The sequence below is a fragment of the Petromyzon marinus genome, chromosome 14 (assembly GCF_048934315.1).
Source record: "Petromyzon marinus isolate PM22_M1 ecotype Great Lakes invasive population chromosome 14, UKy_Petmar_22M1.pri1.0, whole genome shotgun sequence".
NCBI classification, from domain to species: Eukaryota; Metazoa; Chordata; class Hyperoartia; order Petromyzontiformes; family Petromyzontidae; genus Petromyzon; species Petromyzon marinus.
This window is the reverse complement of record NC_133680.1, coordinates 16,444,209-16,452,438: the sequence shown is the minus strand read 5'-3', so window position 1 is coordinate 16,452,438 and position 8,230 is coordinate 16,444,209. Positions and strand designations below refer to the sequence as shown.

General features: G+C 45.9%; 1 long non-coding RNA gene across 1 annotated transcript; it reads right to left on the bottom strand.

Moving 5' to 3' along the window:
* Positions 1 to 5,997: 5,997 nt before the first annotated feature.
* LOC142924559 (uncharacterized) lies at positions 5,998 to 7,577 on the bottom strand. The gene is made up of 2 exons (XR_012941669.1): positions 7,257 to 7,577; positions 5,998 to 6,147 (listed from the first exon to the last, which is right to left on the bottom strand). It is a non-coding gene; the product is annotated as an uncharacterized LOC142924559 (long non-coding RNA).
* Between the last annotated feature and the right edge of the window lie 653 nt (positions 7,578 to 8,230).

Below are 8,230 nucleotides of genomic sequence, written 5' to 3'. Positions count from 1 at the left end.
GCGCTGTGGTTGCCTCGGATTGGTGTGCCACTCTCTCGCTGGATTGTTACCTTGCCATCCCTGCGTGTAATTATGTTGGTAGTTCGTGGGTGCTTGCTCCTCTCTGAAAAAAATTCCGCAGACTACCTACTGGATCTCCTCTCTGTTTCAAAGAACAAATTTGACCTCAGGTCTTCGCTCATTTACCAGCTTCACATTCCCTATTGCTGTACAAAAACTGGAGGAAGGGCCTTTGCTATTGATGCCCCCAGGGTCTGGAATGCTATTGCCAATAAACTGCAACTTGAATCACTACCTATGAGATCTTCACTCAAAACTGCTCTAGAGGAGTTGTACAACCCTAGCTGCCACTGCTATTCAGTGCCCTAAAATATGGCTCTAGATTTTGGTGTTATAATTTATTTATGTAGTTTATTGTTAAAAATTCGATCACAGTCCCTATGATCACTGTTACATTGGATTTATGGCTTTTATTTTGGTGATTTCGAAAAGTTTTTTTTGTTTTGGCCATGTTTTTGTTTATTGTAGTACGGAGTTAGACTGATGGCTTTAATCTTAGTTGTCTTGTGGTTGTTGTTATTTGACTTGCATCCCACTGGGATTTTTGCACACAGCGTTGGTGTGCGGTGCTATTTCAGGAATATTTTGATATTTTTTTCCTGTATTTTCTGTTTGCACAGTCACATAATCACTTTAAGATGTTTTCTTGTTCATGTTTTTGTTTGTTGCGGTTGCACCCGATTCAAGAGCTTAATGGCTCACAGGGCTATACCAAATAAATGAACTATGAACTAACTAACTCTATTGTGGGGCTTGGTGTGAGGTGCTGTAGCTGCTCACGTGATTTTTACTTCCCTCTAGATGGCGGGGTGCATTATCTCTCTCCCTGTGTTTTGTCCGAATTATGGCTCCTAATTCTATATAGCCATGCCGCGTGAACCCTATTCTGTATGTGGTGTAAGGAGGCCGTCTCTGGGTCCAAGACCATACCCACAATTTCTGTAATCTCTAGACTCAAGGATTAAAAAAAACAATCTTGAACATTTTGTCACCTTCGTGGTATTGATCAACATCACCTGCGTAATACACTCCTCGTTTACGCACTGGGTCATAAATTTGGCAGCATTAAACCCCTCAGTGTTGAATATTCTCCAAACTTCGTAATCACTGTTAGGCTGAGTTGTTTGAAATAATTCCTAACCTTGTATGGTAGCGACTTTACCCATGGTATAGAATATTCATGTAACCTTCTTTTCAGCACTTGTTTTCTCGTCCAACTTCCTCAGACCTCTGATCATTGCCTCCACTTCGACTGTTGTGATATGAGTGTATGTCTCTGTTCCTATTGTGTGGATCAAAATAGGGGATTCTGACGAGAGCTTTCTCCGTCAATTTAAGAGTCTTACTACTGAATGAGTATTCGGAAAGTTGGTCGTTGTGAGAGGAGTCAGTGTCAGATGAGCTATCACTCAAACTTTGCCGCTGCTTAACATAACTTCTGTAATGTATTTTGCGTCTGTGTTGTGGGTATGAACGTAGAGCGAGACTTCTCTTGGAGGCAATGCGTTTATTACAATAAACGATAACAACACCAATAGCAGTAACACGACTGGTGTCTGTTAAAAACACTGCTGCAGTCAATCACAGTTGGTTTTGAGTGATTACATTGGGGTGGGGGGGAGGGATGGCAAGTGATGGGTGATGGGAGGAGACCAGGGACGCAACGTGACCGTCCATGTACGAGGATAAGAGTTGCCATCTGTGACGTACACAACCTGGGGACACATCATGGGAAGAAGGATCTCTCAAAACCCGAAGAGGGGAGAACTACATGGAAACGCATTGTCTTGAGCAATGAATTAGCACAAGGGGACGAACAGGGGTTGGAGTCATGTTCTTCGTATGGTCGACGTTTATGTAGAGCAACAACTATATTGGATTGAGGTGGTTGAGCCAGATCATTGTGTAAGAAGTAGAGTTGGTGCATCGCTGTGATGATGCCTCCGAATTTGTGAATTGGAAATTGAGTTTTCATATATTCCATAGTCTATTCAGGCTTGGAGTTAGGGATAGGGCTACAGATTTGCTGCAGAAATATTTTTCAGAGCGTCAGTGTTTGGCACTACATGTAGGGCAGTTCCACATATTAGGCAAACATCACAATTTCAGCATCATCTTAATTTTATATATTTATATGGGATATAATATAGAAGGTAATTATTGCTTTAGAAATGACATTATTCACACAGATGATTTCTATCTGAATCTCTTGGTTGAAATACTTTGCCCAAGGTAAGATAACTGTGCGATTATGGTAATGAGTATCCACGTCCGTCTGAGACCGTGGAACTGCCCTCCAGCACTGCCGCTCACATCAGGGGACATAGGAATGACTATGGTTGCTGGCTTCACCGTGGCCAACTAGTTTATTAATGGGCATCTCCTCCTTGCCATCCTAAATTTCCACCACCATCACCACCTCCACAACCTTGTGCTTGTCGCCCCCAACTCAAGCTCAGTGCAAACCCCTTTGAGGGCTGGCATTACCCAAGGGACACAGAACTCTGCCTCACATTTGGTTTCTAGAAGCTCCGCAACAGCCACACTGTGGATGTAGACAGCCCTTAGCGTTATAAATGTGAGCCACTCGCGTGTCCCAAACACTCAAAAGAATTGAGACGAGGCGATAGTATTAGATACAAATATTTATTATTAAAACGCGACGCCTTGTAAGGAAGGGGGGGTGCTGGTGGGGGTGGGTGGTGCTGGAAGTGTGGGGGGCTGTGAGATGCTCAGAGGGTGTTCGAGGCCTGGGGGGGCAGGTCTTGGGAGGCTTCTTGAATGCCGGGCTCCAGTGAGCAGCCAGAGATGTCCTCTTCCTCCTCAACCGTGACAAGCTGTGGACATACTGACCCATTAGACACTACACACAACTCAGTACTTCTACCAGCTCAACTGGGATTACACACAACAATCAGCACCCCCTACTGGCAGACAAATGCCAATTGCACACCAGGTGCTGAGTCACCTTGTGCCCACAGGGACATCTGTCATTGGGGGTGCCCTTTCACACGTGTTGAGATGAGATGTGATGTAAAGCGCTCTGAGATGCCCCGGTGTACAGAAAGTTGCTAAATCATTCTCATCGTTATCACTGTGTCCAGCAATAATGAAATTGTCTATAGATAGATAATCTGTATTTGTAAACGGGGACCATGACGGCTTAACGTGATGGTTAGACCAGCTCATCATTATCATAATACACTGAATCGTGTGTGCATGAATCTATTATTTACGTTAAACGCAAATTATATACGTGTGTGTGTGTGCGATGCGCGAGTGCTGTACACTCACCTCCACCTCGCTCTGCAGACGCTGCTGCTCCGAGTGTCCACTCTGCTCGTTGTCGCGGTAGGGCGCCAGCTCAGCGTGCAGCTCCGCCACTACACGTTGATACCACTGAATCTCTGCCTGCAGAGATTCCAGTTGCCAGTTCCTGTCAATGAGCTGCGTGGGCCACGGGCAAATGGCGGCAGAGGGACACAGGAAAGCATTTTAACGACTGCGTGAGGTTATTGCAGAACATACAGGTATAATAACACACACACAACCAGGATCTTCATTTATAATTGAGTAATGTAATGAGCTACGAAGCTCTTTTACACAGATGTCCATACACCACCTTTGACCAAATAAACCGAAATGCATCCAATCATCTCAGATCTTGGAAGAAAAGCATGGTTGAACCTCAAGTGCTTGGATGGGCAACCACCATCAATACAAACCAAGATAACACCTATAAAAGCATGATGAAGACCGCTTGTGTTGCAATCGAAACGTCGTGGGTTTTTTATATTATTAAAAAAAAGTACGTGACTTTACCGAAAGAATCAAGAATATGAATTCCTGCAGTCACGAAAGTTTTATGTTAAACATTTTTTAGGAATTAATTAACCCAAAATCTGGATTAAAATAATTGATTAAGATCGCTTCCCAACCAAAAAGAGGGAGGGGATGGAGATGCATGTAGCAAAGGGGAGCAGATGGTCTAGTAGTCGTAGGTACTTCTACTAGAGGTGGGATGGTGGATCGTAACGTGGTACAGTCCCTAAACAGAGAATGCTCAGTAACCTAGTGCGCATCCATTCTGTACAACCATCAGTGTGAAAAATAAGTGTATACATACAGTCCTCGACTTAGGAACACCATACTTACGGAGACCCGACTTACGGATACCCGACTTCCGAATCTGTTTCTATGAAATGTATTCATTTTTGGTTACCATTGACTTTAAAACGCGAACTTGCACTTCCAAACTGAACCACAGAACTATTTTGTTCAGTGCTGCGATCCTCCACGAGATGTCATGAGTCAGCCTCGTGCACGCGCACATGTGCGTATATGTGAAAGTGATTGTGTGGGGAGCGGTAGTGTTGCAGTTCACGCGCTGCGCTACAAACCCACCGACCCAAGTTCAATTCCAACTCACGGCCAACACCAGTGACGATTATCTGAACCATTCCTGGGCCTCCCGTTGGTCAACTCGGCCTCAAATGAGCACCTAGCGCGCTGTATAAACATCACCACTCGGGACACAAATGCAGCTGGGTGTGGTGCTGGCACACAACCCCTCGCATGCCGTGCTGGCTTTCATAGGCTATCGCTAACAGCACGTGCCCCAACAGCCTATTAAAGCTACACGGTGGATCTTTGTGCGGATCGGAAGTGTAGCGGTGAGCACGCTTGTGATTTGAAAGCGGTGAGTGAAAATAAAAAATATTTTTACTACATTTTACGTATTACTTACGATACACTATAATTTTAGTGTTAATGCAAATGTACATGATTTCTTATTTACGAGTTTAACAATGCTTGACTCTTTTGTTGAACCTTAACACATTTTATAACACTGACAATATGGGAATTTAAATATCGCACATTATTGTATTCCGACTTACGAACCGTTCCGACTTATGAATGGGCCTCAGGAACTAAATGCATTCGTAAGTCGAGGACTGCCATATTATTGATACATTTGTCTATTATACTATGTGTATTATTAGTTGTTTATCATGTAAAATTAGTTTACACTTGAAAAATATTCACCATAAATCCGGTATGTGGGGAAAAAATATTGATAGAGTATGTGTAGTGGCATAGCGCTGGCTGCTGGTAAAAAAGGGTAACTGCGGTGTATGGTAGTACCCACGTCAGCAGGCCACGATAGACACGAGAGGGGGACATCTATGGGTAAGGTCACAGAGGGGGGGCCATCGGGAACCCGCTAGTAGGTTCCAGAGAGGGGGCGTGGCCGTGGCGGAGCGAGGCCACGCTGAGAGTATAAGAAGGGCCCCTGTGAGGGACCTTGTGGCTGTTGCTGGAAGTGGGATCCTCGTCGTGCTGTTCGTATATATAAGATAGTCGTCGTCACCATCTCGTCATCGTCGTTGTCGTCTCGTCGCTGTCGTCTTGTCGCCATCGTCGCTGCCGTCTTCACTCGATATTACGCTGCTAGATAGGTGTTCGCTGTCTCCGTTCAGTGCTGTCAGTGTTAGATGGTTAGTGTTTTGTATAGGCAAGCAACGGTAATAGTGTGTACCCACGTAGGGTGTCTGTATTATCCCAATGGTGCTCGTTAAATAAAAGAAGCGCCTAAAAGTCTGTCTCTGAGTTAGTCACTACACATGTACACATGAAAGTGACTACTGTAGTCAGAGATGCAAACGCTTGGGCGTCATCTGGTGCCTTACTGTCGCCATCCAGCGTAAACTATTTGGGTCTTCATAGTAAAGTTCGTAAATCTCAAGTACGCTATGGCAAGGTACCACAGTACATAACATGCGATTGGCTATCAATGACTTGAGTACATTAATAGTGAAAGTACGTACAACGGGAGGGCGTAAATAATGGTATTACTGTATATATGTGCGTTTGTGCCATGCCGGACTTCATAGGTGCTCGCTAACAGCACTTGCTCACCTTCGCCTCACTCTGCTGGTGCAGCACTTGCAGATCCTGGAGCTGACAGTGAATGCTCTGCAGGTTTTCTTGGCATGGCGCCAGCTCAGCGTGCAGCTCTGCCACCACACGCTGGTAACCCAAAATTCCCACCTGCAGGGATCCCAGGTGCTCATTCTTTTCGATGAGCTGCATTGGCCACGGACAAACGGCAGCAGAAGGACATGGCTAAGCATTTTAACGACTGCGTGCAGTTGTTAAAGAACATACAAATCCAACAAACACATACAGAACCAGTATCTTTATTTTAAATGAACGAATCTGATAAGCTATGAAACTCTTTTTCACAGATGTCCATACACCACACCACCTATGACCAAATGACCCGGAATGCACCCAATATTAGAAGATCTTGGAAGAAAAGCAGGGTTGAACTTTGATGGTACTTGGATGGGTGACCACCATCCATACAACCCAAGATAACACCTATAAAAGCCCAGATATATGGATTAATTAACCCAAAAGCTACTTTAAAATGTCCGATTATAATTGCTTCCCAACCAAAAATAGGGAGGGGATGGAGATGCACGTAGCAGAGGGGAGCAGATGTTCTAGTAGTAGTAGGTACTTTTACTAGAGGTGGGATGGTGGAATGTAATGTGGTACAGTCCCTAAACAGAGGATGCTCAGAAACCCAGTGCGCATATACACATCTGTGTGAAAAATAAGTGTATATATAGGCAGTCCTCAACTTACAAACACCTGCACTTACGAACCTGCTTCCATCAAATATATATTTCATAACATTGACTTTAAACGCGAACTCGCACTTGAAAATTGAACCGCGTCACTATTTTGTTCAGTGGAGCAATCCTCCGCGACATGTAATAATTCAGGATGGCGCTTGGAGCAAGTGTTTGCCTATAAGTGTGTGTGTGTGTGCACGCGCACGTGTCTATGTGTATGAAAGTGAATGTGTGGGGAGCGGTAGTGTAGCGATTAGCCTTCGAAAGCGGCGACCCGAGTTCGATTCCCGTTCATGGCCAACACCAGTGACGATTATGTGAACCGGTCCTGGGCGTCCCCTAGATCGACCCAGCCTCAAATGAGTACCTGGTGCGATGTGTAAACACCACCACTGGAGAGACAAAGGCAGCGAGGCATGGTGCTGGCCAATCACCCCCTTGTGTGCCATGCCGGCCTTCATAGGTGCTGCTCACTAACAGTACTTTCCCCAACAGTCTATTAAGGCTATACGGGGAGTCTTTGTCTGCGACGTGCGAATGCAGTGTACTCACCTCCGCCTCGCTCTGCTGGCGCAGCATGTCCAAATGCTGCAGCTGTGAGCGTCCGATCTGTGCGTTTTCGCGGTACTGCTCCAGCTCTGTGTGCAGCTCGGCCAGCATACGCTGATACCAAAGAATCCCCGCATGCAGGGATCCCAGCTCCTGGCTCCTCTCGAACAGCTGCTTGGGCCACAGGCAGAGGGACAGAGAAAAGCATTTTAACGACTGTGTGCGGTTATTGTAGAACATACAGATGCAACAACAGACACATTTAGAACCAGAATCTTTATTCATATTGGAGGAGTCTGATGAGCTGTGAAAATATTTTTCACAGATGTCCATACCCCATGTTTGACCAAATCACCCAGGATGCACCCAATCTTGTCAGACCATCATGCACACAACCCATGATTACGCCTATAAAAGCCCACATATATGGATTAAGTAATCCAAAATCTGCAGTAAAAGGTCAGATTAAAATCGCTTCCCAAACCAGGACAGGGAGGGCATGGACATGCACGTAGCAGAGGGGAGCAGATGGTCAGACCCTACACAGCCTGACGACTCAAGTGCTGTGTCACGGTCAGACCTGGGCCGTTCCGGGGTCAGGAGAGCCTGGGTTCTCAGCGGCCGTGGGAACGAGGCTGGGAGCATTACCTGACGCAGAGTGTCCTCATTCTCAGCTTGGGACGTGGTCAGCTGATCCTGCAGCGCCGACAGTCCCTGTTGGGGGGTGGAGAGCTCCGGCTGGGCACTGGCGCGCTCCGCCTCACTCGCTGCGAGCTCCTCCTTGCTCGCCTTGAGCTCCTCCTTCAGCCGAGTGATTGTGTCCTCGTCCTCCTGAGCCTTAATACAGGCAACGTTCGTTTTACCATCGTAATCATCACCATCATCATCATGAATAGCCATGATCCGTCCACCGCTGAATGTGTTTTTGTGATACTGCTGGATGAAAGTTTCCCTGAGCCATACCGGTCATGGGAATT